This window comes from Chlorocebus sabaeus, chromosome 22, assembly GCF_047675955.1.
Source record: "Chlorocebus sabaeus isolate Y175 chromosome 22, mChlSab1.0.hap1, whole genome shotgun sequence".
Classification (NCBI taxonomy): domain Eukaryota; kingdom Metazoa; phylum Chordata; class Mammalia; order Primates; family Cercopithecidae; genus Chlorocebus; species Chlorocebus sabaeus.
In genome coordinates this window covers 24,512,566-24,532,502 of record NC_132925.1, presented here as the reverse complement: position 1 = coordinate 24,532,502, position 19,937 = coordinate 24,512,566, and positions in this window count along the sequence as shown.

Below are 19,937 nucleotides of genomic sequence, written 5' to 3'. Positions count from 1 at the left end.
TGTGTTATTCCTTTAGGGCAGCAGGGTCCCTTAAGTCCTGGGTGGGTCCAGAAGTGCCATTCAGGATTCTTAAGTTAGGTTTAAAAACTTTAGAAGTCTACCTTGTATGCTGTTGTATTGTGGCTGATCTGGCACTTAAAACACAAAATGCAGTCCTTCCCACTCTTCCCTCCCCTTTCCAAAGGCAGAGGAGACTCACTGAACAGCCACTGTCATCCTTGGCCACAAGGAGTACTGCCAGACTACCACCCATGTTCCCTTAAGGGCCAAAATCTCTTAAGTCAGCTTGTGGTGAATGTTGCCTGGCCTGGGATTCACCTCTGGTCCATGGTAGGTCCAGAAATTGCCATCAAAGGGTCATATCCCAGAATTGTGAACCCAAAGAGTCTGCTTAGTGCTCTACCCCTTGTGGCTGTGTTGGTACATTAAGCCAGTAAGTCTCAGAGGTTCACCCAGCACCCTTTGGGTAGTACCTGGGTGGTTATTCAGGGTCCAAGGGCTCTTCAGGAAGCACGTGATGAATGCTGGTAGAACTAAGTCCTTTTCTTCAAGCCTATGGGTTTCCTTCTTGCCCAGGGTGTGTCTAGAAATGTTATCTTGGAGCTAGGGCCAGGAATGGGGGCCTTATCACTCTGATCAGTGCCCTATCTTGCCATGGCTGAGCTGGTATTCAAGATGCAAGACAATGTTTTCCCCCACTCTTCCCTCTCCTCTCCTCAAGTAGAAGAAGGGGTCCCTTTTGGGACCACAAGCTGTGCAGCCTGAGATTAGGGAAGGGGTTATGCCAGCACTCCCTTAGTTGCCCCAGCTAGTGTCTCAGTTTGGTGTGTGTCCTCCCACTCCACTGTATCTGGGCTTAGTTCAGCCTCAGAATTGCCTAAGAGCCGAAGTCCTTGTAACTTAGACTGTCTTTCAAATTTACTGAGAGACTGAGAGAACTTTGGCCCTGAGTGACAAGGTTTGTAGGCACACAAGTTCAGACCATGGAAAGGTGATTCTCCTCTGGCTGGGGCTGATTAAAGGCTCCCTCCGTGGGAGAGCATCAGCTGAGTTTGGTTCAGCTTTTCTTTCTGCTCTACGGGACAGAACTGAGGTCAGTGCTCACAGTTGCTGTGTTCGCCCTCACCCAATGCCCAGAGATGATCTCAGCACGCTGCTGCTGCACGGAGTGGGGGAGTGATGGCTTTGGCGATTCAAGACTGCTTTTTCTATCTCTTTAGTGCCTCTTTCAGCAAAATGAAGTTAAACCCAGGTACTGGCCAGGCTCAGTGGCTCATGCCTGTAATCCCAGCACTTTGGGATGCTGAAGCAGGCAGATCACGAGGTCAGGAGTTCGACACAAGCCTGTCCAATATGGTGAAACCCCGTCTCTTCTAAAAATACACAAATTAGCTGGGCATGATGGTGTATTCCTGTAGTACCAGTTTCTTGGAAGGCTGAGGCAAAATTGCTTGAACCCGGGAGGTGGAGGTTGCAGTGAGCTGAGATCACACCACTGCACTCTAGCTTGGGCAACAGCGTTAGGCTGTGTCAAAAACAAAACCAGAAACAAACAAACAAAAAAACTAGGTACTGTGAGTGCCTACCTGATTTTTGGTTCTTAGAAGGTGTTTTTTTTTTTTTTTTTTTTTTTTTCTTTTCTGTGTAGATAGTTGTTAACTTGGTGTCTTTGCATGGAAGATGTTTGGTGAAGCTCTCTCTTCTGTCATCTTGCTCTGCCTCCTATGATATTAATCAGTTATTGAGAAGCAATAATGTTTACACCAGGAAATATAGTTTTTACAGTTTGCTTTTGAAATCTTTGAAATGGGCCTACTTATTTAAAGCTTCTTGATAACTTTTAATTCTATCATTAATGTTTTGTTTATGGAATGTCTTATGTTCCCTTCATTATTTACAAATCGTGTTCTCTTGTTGTACCCAAGAATTTTAGAACAAAGTAAAATGAAATTGTTTTAAATGACATGGAAGATCATTAATGTTAAATTATTTTAGTTTTAAATATTTTTGTTTGCATCGATCATGTTTGAAAAAAATCCGTTTATGATCATTCCCTCTGTGTACTATAACTTTCTCATTGTTTTATTTTTTTTATTTATTTCATATAAGGTATTTACCATACAGCTTTCCTCTCATTTTTAGTGGAATTAAAGAAAACACATGAAGACATGCTAATCTTCTGACTGTCATTTAACTTAAAATTTTAAATGCCATGAAATCAGAAAGCTGCTTCTATAATAGTAGGGTATGAGCATATCTTAGAAAGTGTGTACAATCTTAGCGGGAGGGAAACATACAATTTTGATGAGATGGCTAAGGCTTCTAAAGGCTAGTAGTCCAATCTAAAGTGTACATCATTCGGTCCCTGTGCCATCCTCACTGGGCACAGTACAAAGTGTAAGAGGTGAAGCCTCTGGGTGGTTTGTCCCCCATCAAGGCCATAGGCATGAATTGGAGATCAGATACAGTATTTTGGTTAAGCAAGGTATGACGGGCAAAATGAAAGAAGGAACCTTGCTGTAGGGGAATTTGGGAGCTAGGTGAGTCTTTGAAACAAGAGCTAAAGGCAATAACTAACAACAAGAAAGATAATCCAATTGAATAATCTAGGAATACATAACAATTGAAAATGTGTTGGAAATTCTGTAAGAGATCCAGCAGAATTACATTGTATTGTTGAGTAAAATGCAGTAGTCCCAAGATCAAATCTGATGAATTACCAATGTGATGAACTGATTCTAAGCCTTTCTGGTTATGCATATGTTAGTGATAGTGTGGGAAGAAAGGAGATTGCTGGTCATGTGAGTGAGTGAGATTGCTTGTATTTATTCTGATTTATCATTAAGTTGGCTTGAAAACTGCATCAGAGGAGCTTTTGCTATAGTTAAAAGCTCACTGGCTTAATTAAAGCCATTATCTAATTATAGAGTTAGAGAAGGCAGATCTAAAAAAGTTAGGTAATAAATTCAGGGAAAAGCTGACTGGCACTATCATGTTTTGCTTTTTCAGTAAACTGATTTACAAATTGCTTCCTATTTAGCTGAGCAGATCAGTCATGAAGTTGATCTGACTACTGGAAATACATTAAAAACTTTGATTCACTTTAATTCTATTTTTCTCCAATAGAAAAAGTCTGTGGTTACCCTGTCTTGTAGTCTGTTTACTCTGCTGATTTACTTTAAGTTTTTCTTAAAGAAATGACTTAAAATGTCATTGTCTTTCTAGGAGTAGAAATTACCATTGACTTTGAATAAATTTGGTTCGAGTAAAGGTGACAAAAAGACAATGCTCAAATATACAAAGTAACTACTTCAACAAGAACAAAAAGGATTACACAGATTTAGCCACAGTGCTTGAATCTTCCCAATTCAATCACATTAGAATAATGATGTACAATTCAGTCTACATGACAGTGGTCTAACTGTGAACATAATACTGTGTTCTTAATTCTTTGTTAATCTAATTCATTTCCTCATGTGACACAGTACCCCATGTTCACAAATTTACTCTTGAATCAAGAAGAAAGGAAAACTTGAGTTCTGGAACAGCGAGTCTTCTTTCACATTCTGATATTATCTAGTTCTTTGGTAGTGCAGCACAGAGGGAGAGCTGGTTCACTGGAGAAATTAAAAATATGTGACAGCACTTTTTAATACAAAGCTTCCCAGGAACCGGGAGAATTGAGATTGGCCGTATCAACATCAGCTCATGTTGGGTGGATCTGCTTTGCTCTGGGCGGTCTTTATGTGCTTCCTTTAGCTCATTTGGCTAAAGGCAGAGAATCAGAGCTTCAAGGATTTTGAAATTATCAGGAAGATAAGAAAAGACGAAAGAAAATGGACAGAGGAAAGTACCATGCTTTAGGGTTTGGGCAACAGACCAAGACATTAATTTAAAGAAAAGAGAAGCAAGTAGGTTTGGGGAAGGGAGATTTTTGTATTTAAATACATTCTTGTTTCTTCCTATAACTCTTGAATCTCTGGACTCCCATGCTTATTCTATTTAATGCCGTAAATCTTATGAAGCACAAGGATTCACTTTTGTCTTGCTTTAATCTACTTCAATCCCATCTACATAAGTTCTGAAGCAGAGAATGATGCCTCCAAAAGATGTACATCAGTATTTATATTCAATGTATAAATGCAGGACCCTTTTAGAGATAGTCTGTACAACACAGTGAAGCCAGAGGCTAGACTGACAGCTGAAATACTACCTACCTGCTGCCCATTGTGCTCATGAACCCATTGAATGAGTTGAACCCATTGAATAAACACAGGAAAGAAAAAAGCTATTTTTCTCCTTAATTTCTACCTGCAATTTTTAAATATGAAATGAAGAGAATCTTGTGTCTTAGCATGAGTAAGATAGAAAACATGTCAGTTCTCTATGAATGATCAAAGTCTATATCCTCGAATAAAAATCAGAGAACCAGTATTTTAGCTTATTTTTTAGAAGGAAATCTACAGATGCTTAAAATATATAAGACAAAGTGCTTTGTGAAAATATGCTATATTGAACACTGAATAATTACAAGTATTTTTTAAAATTCCTTTTGTACTTCGGAGTTTAAACTAAGATATTACTGATCGACATTGAATAACATCATGATCAGAGTTACATTGTATGGTTAATAAGATACTTTTGTTTTTAAATATCTAATGTTTATAGTATATCTGAGTATTACTGGCAGGGTCAAATATACAGCCTAATTCCAAAAGATAAAATTGAGAGTGGTGTGAAATGAAAATAGATGGCATATGATGAAAGGAAAAGGGCGTTTGTGTGAGGAGATCTGAATTCTACTTGGGATGCAGTAACTCACTGGTTTCATTAACTTTGGAAAAGGAATCTAACGTTAAGTTCCTGATCTATAAAATGAGGATATTAAGATCTGGCCTGTTCATCTCACAGGGTTATGTGAACATAAATGGAAATAACAAATCTTTAACTTTTTTATAAACAAAAATGATTTATAAAGAGGTAAGAGATTATAAAGCAGAGCTGGGATATGGAAGGCGTCTGTATGTAAGTTTTAGTCCCTGTTATTTTATTTTAATTTTTTGAAACGGAGTTTTGGTCTTGTCACCCAGACCTGGAGTGCAATGGCATGATCTCAATTCACAGTAACCTCTGCCTCCTGGGTTCAAGCGATCCTCCCACCTCAGCCTCCTGAGTAGCTGGGATTACAGGCACCCGCCACCATGCCTAGCTAATTTTTTTATATTTTTAGTAGAGATGGGGTTTCACCATATTGGCCAGGCTGATCTCAAGCTCCTGACCTCAGGTGATCCGCTCTTCTCCACCTCCCAAAGTGCTGGGATTGCAGGTGTGAGTCACCACACCCAGCCTAGTCCATGTTCTTTTAAAAATATGAAACTTTTATAAATTAATTTTTGGAAGAAGAAAGCAGCAATGCTTACTGAAGTGCTTAATCAATTCCTAAATTTTCAACTTGCAGTATACAAAGAATATTGAGACAATTAGAGAGCTAACTCAATGACCTGCTCTTCCATCAAAGTAGATAAAATATTGGAATATAGCAGCCCTTATTTATCCAAAGTGATGCCCTCCAGTACCTCCAGTAAATGCCTAAAACTACAGATACACCAAATCCTGCACATACCATGTTTCTTTCTTACATATACATACTATGGTAAAATTTAATTTATAAATTAAGCACTGTAAGAGAGTAACACAATAATAATAAAATAGAGCAATTATAACAATATATTATAATAGAAGTTATATGAATGTGGTCTCTCACTCTCAAAATACTATAACATTTTCAGATCATGAAATCATGGAAAGTGAATGCAGATAAGGGGGAACTTCTATAGTCTTATATCTGAGCTAGCAAGAAAGGCTTTGGTGACAGCCATGAGGGAAGTAGGCATCTCTGAAGTCTAGACAATTCAATGGTTATCAAAAAACAATACAATTCACTGGGAACTTTTTTCCCTCAACAAAATATCCTTTCAAAATAGTTTATTTTTACACTTTTTTCATATGTTTTTGTAGCATTTACAATTTTATACCAACATTTTGGGGCTAATATTTTATATATTTCAAATAAATGTTATTTATCATAATCATTATCATTATTGTTGCAAAGAAAAGACAACACAGTCTATTTCTCAAAATTCCTACTGAGTCCGGTGTTCTTATAACACAAAATAAATTCATTAGTTTTATACATGTAATACACCTACACATAAAAACATAGCTAATGTTTAGCAGGCATTTCCCATGTACAGAAGATATTTTTGTGTGTTACATGCTTTGTCTAATTTAGCTGAAGGCCTGAGAGCCCCTGGCAAACCACTGGTGTAAGTCCAAGAGTCCAAAATACAAAAAAACCTAAGTCTGATGTTTGAGGTTAGAAAGCATCCAGCACAGGAGAAAAATGAAGGTCCGAAGACTCAGCAAGTCGGCTCCTTCCACCTTCTTCTGCCTGCTTTTCTTTCTTTTTTTTTTTTTTTAATTATTATTATTATACTTTAAGTTCTAGGGTACGTGTGGATAACGTGCAGGTTTGTTACATATGTATACTTGTGCCATGTTGGCGTGCCGCACCCATCAACTCGTCAGCATCCATCAACTCGTCATTTACATCAGGTATAACTCCCAGTGCAATCCCTCCCCGCTCCCCCCTCCCCATGATAGGCCCCGGTGTGTGATGTTCCCCTTCCCGAGTCCAAGTGATCTCATTGTTCAGTTCCCACCTAAGAGTGAGAACATGCGGTGTTTGGTTTTCTGTTCTTGCGATAGTTTGCTGAGAATGATGGTTTCCAGCTGCATCCATGTCCCTACAAAGGACACAAACTCATCCTTTTTTATGGCTGCATAGTATTCCATGGTGTATATGTGCCACATTTTCTTAATCCAGTCTGTCACTGATGGACATTTGGGTTGATTCCAAGTCTTTGCTATTGTGAATAGTGCCACAATAAACATACGTGTGCATGTGTCTTTATAGCAGCATGATTTATAATCCTTTGGGTATATACCCAGTAATGGGATGGCTGGGTCATATGGTACTTCTAGTTCTAGATCCTTGAGGAATCGCCATACTGTTTTCCATAATGGTTGAACTAGTTTACAATCCCACCAACAGTGTAAAAGTGTTCCTATTTCTCCACATCCTCCCTGGCAGCTGAGTGAATGGTGCCCATCCACACTGAGGGCATGCACGTCTTTCCCCGTCCACTGGCTCAAACATCAGTCTCCTTGGGCAATCTCCAGAAACACCCAGATACACCCAGAAAAAATGCTTTGCATTCTTCAATCCAATCAAGTTGACACTTAATATTGACCATCACAGATGGGAAGCATTTAAGAATTTTTGGCAGAGTAGTGAACAATCATATTGATTTATTAGAATAATTAGATCAAGAGCTGTTTGCCAAATGTTCTAGAAAAAGGTAAGACCAGATTTAGGGATATCTATTAGAAGTTTGCTTCTGCAGTCTAACTAAGAATTAATGAAAGCAGGAGTACTTTATGGACCATGATGAGACAGAAAAGGTATTTGAAGAAATATAGAAGATGATGTAGAGAAACCATACTAAGAAATTTCTGGGAATGCTACTGAGATGATAATTTGTATATGTTTTACCTAGAATTTCTTACACTAGTCAGGTGGATTTTATGCTTCACATGACCATTACAATTTAAATAAATCAATGACCGTGATGGCCATGAAAATGTGCTTGCAGACCTCCAAACACAGGAAACAAATCAACTGACAGCACCAGCTGCTCTGCTTTGAAACCTGTGGCTTCCTGAAGCAATGCTTCCAAAGGGCTATTCTCAGCCAATGATTTGATACAGTAGGAAGACTAAGGCAGGCTCATGACTAGGAGACACCAAACTACTCTGACAGACAACTTTGGCTCAAGGGCTTTCCAAAATTTTGCTGAACCTGCCTGAGACTGTCCGACAATCAGGACATTTCCATCGAACTTTCTCTCCCTTTCTCCTTTATTATGTATCAAATTTGCATGCATTACAATCTGATGATCTCACGGAGCCTTCTCCTATTCTTTCTCAATTCCGCCACACAGATTTGGGAGCCTCTCTCCATTGCTCCCCTTTCTTTCTAAGAGGAAAGCCTATGGAATTTAACGGAATGAATGAACTACAACCCATTTTTTTTTTTCCTTTTTTGTTTTTTTTTCCAGCTGATCCCTAGCCAGAGCCCTCATCTTTCTTTTCACTATTCATTCTGAATTCCTCACATCTTCAATCATCTCTGCTGGCCTTTGTGCACAGTTTGTCACCCAAACTTTCATACCTGAAGGGACAGAACCTTTGATAGGCACACTGTTCTCTGTTTGGGGTTGTAGCACAGGTCCATTTACAATTACAATGGAACAAGAAAGTACTAGGGTGCTCCCATGAGGATCACCTGGGTTTCACAAATATTTCTCTTTGTTTCTATTGTGTAAAAGAGTCCTTACCCACTGCTTATTGGGATACATTATCCCTGACAATATGGCGATTTCTGTTTTTTCATACTTGCCCTTGGGTACAATGTGCCTTAACTTGTAGTTCACTGAGACACTGGCTTTGTCTTTTGGTAGAAGTTTGTTCCTTTTAGGAATCAGAACCTCCAATTCTATAGAAACCAGAGTTGTGAAAAGGCGAATCCCACAGTGAATCACTGGGAGCTTTGGTCAATGGAGACATTCCTGATTCCATATCTTGTACCCTGGATATATGTTGTATGTGGGGTTTTTTAGTAAGTGGGACACAGCACCATACTGAAGTCTCCAATATAATGAACTTCACGCTGACAGGTGGCACTCCCTCCTTTCAGAGGGCTTCCTCTGAGCTGGTCTTTCAGCTGCACCTCTAGAAGGCTGTTCCAGCATTCCTGAAGGTGTTACCCATTGGATGATATAGCACGTGATATAACCAGCAGATTCCATTGTTTTGGACCTATTGCCATAACTTTTTTGCTAACAAGTGGATCCCATAGTCAAATGCTGTGTTGTGTGGCATTCCTTGCCTGTAGATCAGGAATTCTGTAAACAATGCATACTCGGAGTTTGATGGCGCACATACACACCTACACACACACACACAGAGACACATTAAGTATCTGTCTCTTTGATAACAAACTACTGGGCTACTGACCAAAATCAAAGTGATGCAATATAGTCCACTTGCCACCAACTGGCCATTTGATCATATCAATGGGTAGTGCTATGTTGGTGGCTCAGCATTGGTGTTTGTTCTGATGGGTTTGGATATTCAGAAGGAGCCAAAGATAGATTGGCCTTGGTAAATGGGAATCTATGCTATCAGGCCCTTACATAATCTCAATCTTTGCCACCCGAGTCACTATTTTCTTGTGACTATTGTGCCAATTTTGACAAAATTTGGTTTCTATCAAACAGCTGACAGCATTTTGTCTGCTTGTTTGTTCAGTGACTTTTCCATGGTGGATGGTTTCTGCTTCACATTAACATGTGATACCAAATCTTTACACTTTATGTCCACTCTGGTATGTCTATCTATATGCTTCCACCTGAGATACTTAGGGCAGAAGGGTAGGACCAAGGCAGCAGGGACTGACAAGGATCCTTCTAGAAACACTTGCTATTAGGAGGAAGTTTTCATTGATATGGTGACAAAGAAGAGATTATCAAATAGCCATGTGTACATAGCTAAATACTGGGATTCTGAAGGGGCTGGTGTAGCAGTGGAATCAGGTGTCCCCATGGAGCTTATGTGATTTATAAGAAAAAGAATACAAAATACCAAATGTAAAATTAGATTTAAAATGTAATTATTTATTTAGTATGAGAAATAAGTCTCAACCAGTGAATGGGCCTGAAGAGTCAGATCCTTTTAATTCCAGGAATTTTTAATGCATTTGCAAAAATTCTTACATAAGCAAAAATGTTGGGGGCAGGGAGTATAGGAGAAATCTCTGTACCCTCCACACAATTTTGCTGTGACCCCAAAACTGCTCTAAAAATTGTCTACTGAAAATATTTATTTTCTGATTTTAACCTGGCTGCTGTCCCCAGCTGGAAAACTCTGTAATTCTCCATATCTCTCAAAACTCATAAAGCCCATGTAGGCCTCTGAAGGGCCTCAAGCCTCGGGCATCATTAGCTTCACAGCATCTACTCCTGAGCTGGTGAGACCAACTACAGACCAACTTCAGCTTGAGCTGGTACCAATGGTACCTTATCCATTGGTTTTTAAGTAGTATTGTTCAGTGATTTTCCTTCCTCTTTGGAATTTTTTTTTTTTTCTGTTAACTTTCTTTATCTAGTCACCAACTTTGGAGTTCTTTGAGGGTTGGGCCTAGTTCTACTTCTTATTCTATACTCTCTCATTAGACATTTGTATTTCAGTTACCTGTTAATGCACATACAGTTTACAAACTTTCATTTCCAGACCAGTTGCCTCCTCTGAGCAGCGCATACAAATGCTATAAAATCTACATACAAAGGCCAGAGTGATGTTTAAAAAAATGTAAATGTGATTAAATCACATCCCTGCTTAAGTTTGGTCAATGTTTCCCCTTTCTCAGAAGAAAATAATAAATTATTCAGCAAAGTTTACAAAGCTGTGGATGGTCTGGTCCTCCCACTCAAGCCTCATCTCACAATATGTTTTTATTCCATCTACTTAAGATGTAGAGTGATCCCTTACACACACCATGTGCTTTTCTGCCATGTCCTTCACAGGTGCCAGAACACGGTTTTCACTATTCTCAGGTAACTTCTAATCATTCTCAATATTTCAGTTCAATCATCATCTGAGAAAGTTTCCCCAGACTGCCTTATTAGATGTTATTACCTGATTAACCATCCTTATAATGATGGCAGTTTTACACGTTCCATGGTTATTTGCCATCTTTCCCGCCATATGGTAAGCCCTATGGTAGTAAGAAAAGTTTTACTTTTGTTATTCTTGAATTATCAGTGCCTAGCACAGTCCTTACCACCCAACACTCAATGTGTATTTATTAATTAATGGATGAAAAGTATGTAGTGCTGTTATTGATCATTTTTATGTACAAGCAAGGTATATTTAAAAGACTTGTTAGCTAGTATCTTGGTATTTAAAAGATCTTGCCTTGAAGGTAATTTTAAAAGGTCTTTTTTTTTCTCCAGCAAAATAAGGCTTCTAAGGTTTAGTAAAATATGTTTGTGTATGTGTACAGAGTGGAATTCAGGGAGTAAACTGCATGAGCTAAATGTGTTACCTACCAATTTTCCTAATGGTGGTATTTGATCATAAATGCTGGTTGTCACTGTGGTCTTCTAGTTAAATTTCTAAATGTATTGGCTATACACATATCAGATTGATTAGAGATGATTTGCTGATCTGTTTTACTTTAGGTAAATAGATGTCTAGTGTTCCAAAACATGCAATTGAATTGATTTGGCAGACTGCTAAAAGAATACTTAACACATGTTTTCCCACTCAAGGGTATACAGTCTGAAGTCATAGCATTAGTCAAATTGGATTCTTCATGCAAAGCACAGGGAAAGCTGGTTCTATATGGGCTAGACTGGTGTTAAATGCAAGACTTATAGGAAAGTGAAGGGTGAGAATAGAAGTCAGTAAGAGAAGGATATGGGTTTGGTGTCTTCAACTATAGATTCCTATTATATTTTATAGAGTTTAATTACAATATCTCATCATTCTTTACAATAATACTACAGAAAATATTTTTATCCCAATCTTACAAATGATGAAGTTGATGTTCAGTTATTAACTGGTATTCAGGGACTATCTAAATAGGTGATATTCAGAAAATATTCATGGCACACAATTCCTACACTTTGTCTTTTGTCCTTAAATGTCAAGGGAAGATTTCCTTCAACATTGAAGGTTATGGGAAGCACTGCACTATGGTGTTCTCATTGTATCCATCCCTTTCTTCATCACATCATACTATAATTGTCTTATCATTCATCTGCATATCACAGTTGAGTGTACATTTTCCAAGACTCAGATTGTATCTTCCCTGTTCATCATGTTATCCTTTATTGGAAGAACTTGGCTTTAAAAGACTGCTGAACAAATGAATGTCTAAGAGCACTTGATGTGAAGTAATTTGGTTGAAATAATCAGTTATATTTCTAACCCCAAACCACACTTTGTCTTTCACATCATGTTTCTTAAAAGGTATCCTTATTATTATTCAGGTATGGTGAGGCCAACAGATCAGGAGATGATTGCCATTAAAGAGTTTATTAATTTATTACTCATAATTCCCAAGAGGAGGCAGCATAGAGAGTCACCAGGGTTGGCCAGGAGGCAGAAGATACAAGAGGAAATGTGAGCAAGGGGGTCTATTTTAGTTTTCGTAAGGAGTCAAGGCAAGGCAGGGTAAGCAGGCTTAGGATTGGTTAGTTTGAAAAAATTTTGCAGGCTCTGGCCGTAGAGTATGTCCATAGGTGTTTGGTATATGGTTGTGGGGTGATTAGGCCAGGGAGATTGAGACTCTGCATGTATTAGTCCATTCTCATGCTGTTATAAGGACATACCTGAGACTAGATAATTTATAAAGGAAAGAGGCTTAATTGACTCACAGTTCAGCATGGCTGGGGAACGCTCAGAAAACTTACAGTCATGGTGGCTCACAAAGGGGAAGCAAGGCACCTTCTTCACAAGGGGGCAGGAAGGAGGAGTGTTGAGTGAAGGGAGAAGAGCCTCTTATAAAACCATCAGATCTCATGAAAACTCTCTCGCTATCATGAGAACAGCATTGGGGAAACTGCCCCCATGATTCAGTTACCTCTACTTGGTTTCTCCCTTGGCACATGGAGATTATGGAGATTACGATTCAAGATGAGATTTGGGTGGGGACACAAAGCGCAACCATATCACTGTGTTTGGGAGCTCTGTAACAGCCCAGTAAAGAAAGTGGTTGAAATATGGGCTTCAGACTGGTTGGTTTGCATAAGGAAGGTGCATTTGCAGGCAGGTTTTTGTTTTTTTTTTTTTTTTCTCCCTTGAGTTTATTCTATTTTTTTTTTTTTTTTTTAGACAGAGTCTTGTTCTGTCACCCAGGCTGTAGTGCAGTGGCACAATCTCGGCTCGCTGCAACCTCTGCCTCCTGGGTTCAAGCAGTTCTCTGACTCAGCCTCCTGAGTAGCTGGGAATATAGGCCCCTGCCATGATGCCTGGCTAATTTTTGTGTTTTTGGTAGAGACGGTGTTTCACCATCTTGGTCAGGCTGGTCTTGAACTCCTGACCTCATGATCCACCTGCCTCGGCCACCCAAAGTGCTGGGATTACAGGTGTGAGCCACTGTGCCCAGGCTATCTCTTTTTAAATTATTTTATTTTGTTTTTATTTTTCAGATATAACTTTAATGAAACCATTTAAAATGGCTTGATGAACATCATTCTATAAATATATTTTATGTATAAGTATACACAATTAATTTATTCTTGTTTTCTTTTTCTCAGTTTTTACTGTAGTTTGGGGCTACATGTGAAGGTTTGTTACATAGATCAACATGTGTCATTGAGATTTGTTGCACATATTATTACGTCATCCAGGTGTTAAGCCCAGTACCAAATAGTTATCTTTTCTGCTCCTTTACCTCTTCCCACACTATCTCTACAAATTGGGTAGCCCTGCAAGGAATAATCTTTCCAGAGTCAGTAAGGCCCAGATGTCAAAACATCAGAATAAGAAGACTTGCTTACTATACTGTGTCAAAAGTTAGGAGAAAAGAATGAGTGCTGAATTTAAGTACTGCATATGAAAAGCACTATAAAGCTGCTGTTATTCATATACTCGAGGATATACAAGAGGTCTTAGAGATGATATTCTATCTCATTATATTCTGAGAGTACCAAATTTAAGTATTTTCAGGAAAATTTCTTTTCTCCTCTGACCTTATAATATACTTCAATGTATCACAAGAACATCTTACATCAATTTATTGTATTTTGGATAAAGTTTGTATCTAGGTGGGAAACTAAATACTAACCCTGCTGTAAGTGAAGAGTGGATAGGCAGAGGTTAGGATCTGGGGAAGTTGGGATTGGCTAGCATTCTAAGAAAGGATAATGTTCATTCAAAAGAAGTGCTCTGTCATATTTCTTGCCATGAGGGTCATTGATGAAACAATAAATGATTAAAATACATGTTGTATTAAAGAATAAAATGTCAATAAATACTAACAGCAACAGATTATGTTGGTCTTTTTTCATGACTTCTGTTCTCAGTAAAAATATTATTGTCACTAAGTAAATATTTTAATGGCTCGCATGATCTGAGCAATCACTGAGCTCCCTAAAAAATTTAAGTAATGTTTTCCTCTTTATCCAGAAAAATCTTTCACTCTTTTTCTTTCTTTTATATTTAGGTGAAATGTATGTATTTGTGTGAGTGCATGCACACACAAGTTTGTGTGCACTTAGTGAATGAGGCAAACCCTATTGCCCCAATTTGTATTTTTCACTTGTTTCTTGAATTTCAGAGTGAAATATGGTAAACTGATTTGTTTACCATTTTTAATATTTTGAAAAATGAATTTAAGATGGGAACTTGCAGGGAAGAATTTTAGTCTGACACAGTTGGAAATGTTTAAACACTCAACACAATGAAGTTCACCATGGAAAATCTGACAAACCTTTTACATTAGTAGCAATGTGAGACTCTACTGAAATTACCAAACAGGCAGCAAATGCCATAATAAAAGCACAGTTTCTGGAAATTGTGGGGAGAAAGCCGGTAGTCACTCTTAGAGAATTATATCTCTAATGGTGTATTCCTACCTCAAAGGAGAGCCTGATTGTAACAGTGTGTTCCTTATTGTAGTTTATCCATTTAGTTTGCGAATAGCCGTGTTAGATAAGAATTGTGCTTAAGGCTTGGAGTGCAGTGTTTTTTGTTGTAAAAGAAAAAAAAGGAGCATAAAGAGCCTCTTTTAGCAATTTAGTTCCATGTCTTTGAGTTAGATGGCACATGATGAATGTTTGATTTGTTTTCACAGATAGTGGCCTAAAAAGCAAATCAAAGAATGACTTCCCAACAGGAAAAAAAAGAGGAAAGAAAAACATGAGCCTTTTTGGTATTTTTGTTGCACATAAGCAAGGATTTTTCTGAAAGCCAATGAAATCACAAAAGTACCATCCTAAGCACTGTCAATGTCTTAAGTTGAAAATAGGAAAGCATATAGCCAGCAAAAACTCACTTTTAAAAACATCGTCACCATATAAAAGGTCTGGAAATAGCTACTTAAAATCTGATGCATCTCAGATACATTAATTCATTACTTACTTAAATATTCAGTGAAAGATTACTACACGCCATGTGTTGTTCTGAGATACACAGTGAACACAGGAAGAGCACATGCTCCACAGGCATACATTTAAAAGCATTTCTCTCTTTGGATAATTACTTACTAGTCAGCTCTAGAATGAAGCCATTTGTAATGTTGGTATTTACTTCTTTGTAGTGTCTTTTTCTTAGGTGGATTCGTGTGTGTGTGTGTGTGTGTGTACTTTTGTGTGTGTGAGAGAGAATATATGGGCGTGTCTGGCCAGGAGAAAGTAAAGATTTTTATTTAATAACTACAGATTTTGTAGCTACATATATTTAAAGAATAAAAGTCATAAGTGAGGATAAAATATATTTTAAATAACGGCTGGCTCAGTAAAAACTACGTCTTCTCCTCCTTGTTAGATCTGATACTTTCCATCCTCCGTTTTCATGATTCTGTGTCTTCTATATTGCAGTCAATCTCAAACATGATTGTCTAGCACAAGCACCTGTGGAGAAATTACTGATCTTGAGTCCAAAACTCTCCTCATCCTGATAATTTGATTTAATTAGTCTGAAGTGAAAGTTGGCATGAGGAATTATAGAAGTTCCACTCATAAATCTCATATTTCACGAAGGTTTAAATCCACCTCTCAAAAACAGCAGCTCTCAAAATGTGGTCCCTGCAGCTTCAACATCACTTGGGTATTCATTAGAAATGCAAATTCTCACCTGATACAGAGACTCATGCCTGTAATGCCAGCTTTTGGGGAAGCCAAGGCAAGAGGATCACTTGAGCCCAGGAGTTTGAGAGCAGCTTGGGCAATATGGTGAAACTGAGTCTCTACAAAAAGTACAACAAAGCCGGGTGAGGGGGTGTGCCTGTGGTCCCAGCTATCAGGAGGCTGAAGTGGGAGGATCACTTGAGCACTGGAGGCCAAGGCTCCTGAGGCTACACTGGGTCCTGGGTCAAGCCACCACACTCTAGCATAAGCTGTACAACAGCATGGGCAGCAGAGAGAGACCCTCGAAAAAAAATTTTTAAAAATGCAAATTCTCATGTCTCACCCTAGACCTACAAAATCAGAAACTCTAAGGACAGGGATTGTACTCTCCATTTTTCAAGCTCTCTGGATGATTCTGGAGAATGTGAATGTTCCAGCATTGTGATAAGACTGAAAATTCAATTTGCAATCCTAATCAAGTCCCAGGTGATACTGATTCTACCTGTGCGAACTACTATGAGAAATGCTACGAGAACTACTGCCTCATCCCAACATCCATCTTATTATTTCATGATACATCTGCTCACACTTGATGGAAAAGATTATTTGGGAAAAAAATGTAACATCTGAATATCTGACAGATTGAGCTAATACAGAAAATCAATACTTTATTCTTAATGATATGTTCTTATCTGATGGTTTACTAGATTGGGGGGTGGGTAGGTAGGTTTATAGTAGAGATCAAGTTTAAATTTATCTCCTACTAGCACAGATATTTGATTTGGAATATAGTTTGATTTAGTTGTTAGTCTCTTGCAGGCAGGAATAAATATTCAGGTATTGGAGCCACAGAAAATGCACCTGACTCACAGCCAGCTTTTGTGTTTGGCTTCAAGGTAACTCTCAAACTTTGCCAGACCTACTGACCACCTGTGAAATATTTGATCAATCTGCTGATCCAGCTGTGGCTTCTCTGTGCTATAAATTCCAGCTCTCCTATGAGAAGACAGAGGGTGTTCAGCAGGATGACAGTCTGATATGGGCCAAGTCAGCAGGAGAGAGTTGACTCAGGTTTGGTTGGCACAAACAACTCAATTTTCCCTATTTTCTGGACAACCAAAGCACACATTTTAGTACTACCTTATACCAGTTCATGGTATAATAAGGTCCCTTTGTTCATGTGAAACCAGGTCAGATTGCTGGCTTAATTGACTCACAGAAAATGTCTTAGCCTAATAAGCCACAATTAGTTTCCATTTTCTACTTCCTAGCATCTGGCTTCTTTAGGAGTACACATCTGCAGAATTTGACAGTACCTTCTTTTTGTCCAGAAAAGGTCACATGACTTTTCATTTGTCTCACAGACTGTGGAACTAAAAATGAGGCAAAGAGAGAATTTATGATAGGCTTCTAATATCAATTAAGAAAAATGATAGGGTTCTGATATCAGTTAAGAAAAAATAGCCACAACTTAGAAAAATAGAAACTCAAAGAATTGTAGTGAAGTAAATAATAATAGACATCAGCCAGCCCAGGGAATATAAAACAGGTCTGATCATCAGAATCACTCAGGAGATATAAATATAGAGATACTAGGACCCATCTAGAGATTTTTCTTTGGGTGGGACTGGAATGGGGGCCAACTGATTCTGATAATTTTCTTAAACCTCTCTATCCCCTGCTATCTCACTACCACTTTGTGATACACTGACTTAGAGCAGCCTTCTCTAAAGACTGAGTAATTTTTTCTTAAAAAACAAACAAAGAAACAAACAAAAAACAATTTTTAAATATCACACTCAAATGGTCTCTTAAACAGATAATTCTGGATAAAGAAAAGTTAATCAATGAATTCCTATGAGACTTTGATCCTAGTCCTGTCTCAGCCACTGACTAGCTATATGACTTGCTTTAACATGTATTTTAACTCAGAGTTCTCTCTAGTAAAATAGTAATACTAATTCCATAAAATCAATGCAGGGATAAGATGAGATAAAGAAGATTACAATATTTTGAAAATTAAGTAAAGCACAATATACATTTTAAATATTTATTATTAGTAGCAGCAGTATAAAATAACATTTACTAAGCTTGAAGGATGAGATTCATATTACTTATGTTGTGAGATATTAAAAAATGATTTTAGGAATTTTGATTTAGTGCAGTGCAGAAATCAAATTTATATGAAACAGAAGATGAAACACAGCACATATCTGGCTAACCAGAGTTGGTACATAAATATGTGATTGCTTATTAATTCAATAAATATGTATATTAAGCTCCTATTTTGTACCAGGCATATGCTGAAATTACCAATTCTTGACAAAACAAGTTTTGACATTTGCCATTCATTAGTAAAGGAACAACTGAAAACCTGACTAAAAACTTCTGTTGGACTCATGCTTTTTAAAGCAGAAATTTCAAATTGTTTAGCATGACCTATAAGGAACTTAATAATATGGGTTCCACTTTTTTTCAAATATCATTTATAGGATATGCTCAAGACATAGCGACTTTTTGTCTTTAAATTGGATAAGGCATCCCTTCAAGATTTTGATCATTTGCATAAAGACAAGTAATATTGCTGGAAAGAAAATTACTATTAATTTCTCTACAAAGATATGTCAAACTTTGGTTTTAGGTTCTAGGAAAACAATATGTTTCCTGGAGATGGACTTTAAGTTTGAGGATCCTTCGGGACAGCTCCTGAACTCTGCTAATCAACTGGGGAAGCAAGTCAAGGCCAGGCCATGCTCACACCCAACTCCAGTACAAACTTCCCTCTGAAGGCTTTTTACTAGGGAGAGCTTGTCTTCCCATAAGCCCCTATTGATATTGTTATTATAGCAAATATAATATTGTTTAATATTGTCTCTTCACATTTCTCCTGTTTTTTAACCCTAAGTTCAAAGGCAGGATCTCATGTAATCATTTCTCTGTCACAAATACTGATTGCTATCCTTAGCACACAGTAAGTACTAAATATATATGTGAGAAAGAAAGAAAAAAAAAAGAATGAAAGAAAGGAAAGAAAACAGACTTAGCTTATAGCCAAATACCCACTTGTAACTTACATTATGGATTTTGTAACAGTTAACCAGGTGTTCCAAATGACGAGACTATGAAAACAAAATGTGTTTAGAGGTAAACAGACGTTTCTTTAGATAATTAAAAAGAAAAAAAAAAGGTGAAGTCAAGTGCCACACTATGTTTGAGGTCAGCATTGCCGGTTCCTTGGGCAGGCAGCCAAAGAGGAACAGGGAATTGGGAGAGGCTCTGCTGGCCTCCAGGTGTGTTTATACCCATTAAAATTATTGCACTGACAGCACACAGGAGAGATAGCCAAACCAGGAGAAGTTTCTAAATCTAGTCCTAGGAATATCTAAGAGAAAATATGTGGGCACTGATTCTAGGAGATAATAGATGGAAAATGCTAGTAGATGCTTCAAGTTTCCTTATTCAGAACAATGGAAAGTTTGTTTGGAAACCAAGCATCACTGGAGGTTGTCCTTCCACCAGATGGTTTGTTTATGTCAAGGAATTTGAGTTGCTGAGATATTCAAGGCTTTTCCCCAGCATGACCATTCTTCTAGCATCATGTTGAAATCAAATTGAAAATGAAGTTGTCTTTAGAAAAGTTTACAGTGGAGTTTTTTTCTTGCAATTTATATTCCATTGTTATCTTCAAAACAACTTCAGTCCAGAGGTCGCTGTTGGTCAGCTGGTGGCTGTGCTGGTAGCTGTTCACCTGCTGTAAAAAAAAGTAAAGATCTATTATCTTTAGTAATACATATCACTACTAGCAAAACCTTGCTGCTACTACATAGATATATGCAGCAAACTAAATACATTGGAGGGTCATGCAATATTTATTTCTTAAACAAATATATATTAACAACATATTTTGTCTCAGTCATTATTCTATGACCTTAATGTGTAGCTGTGAACCAGGCAGAAGTA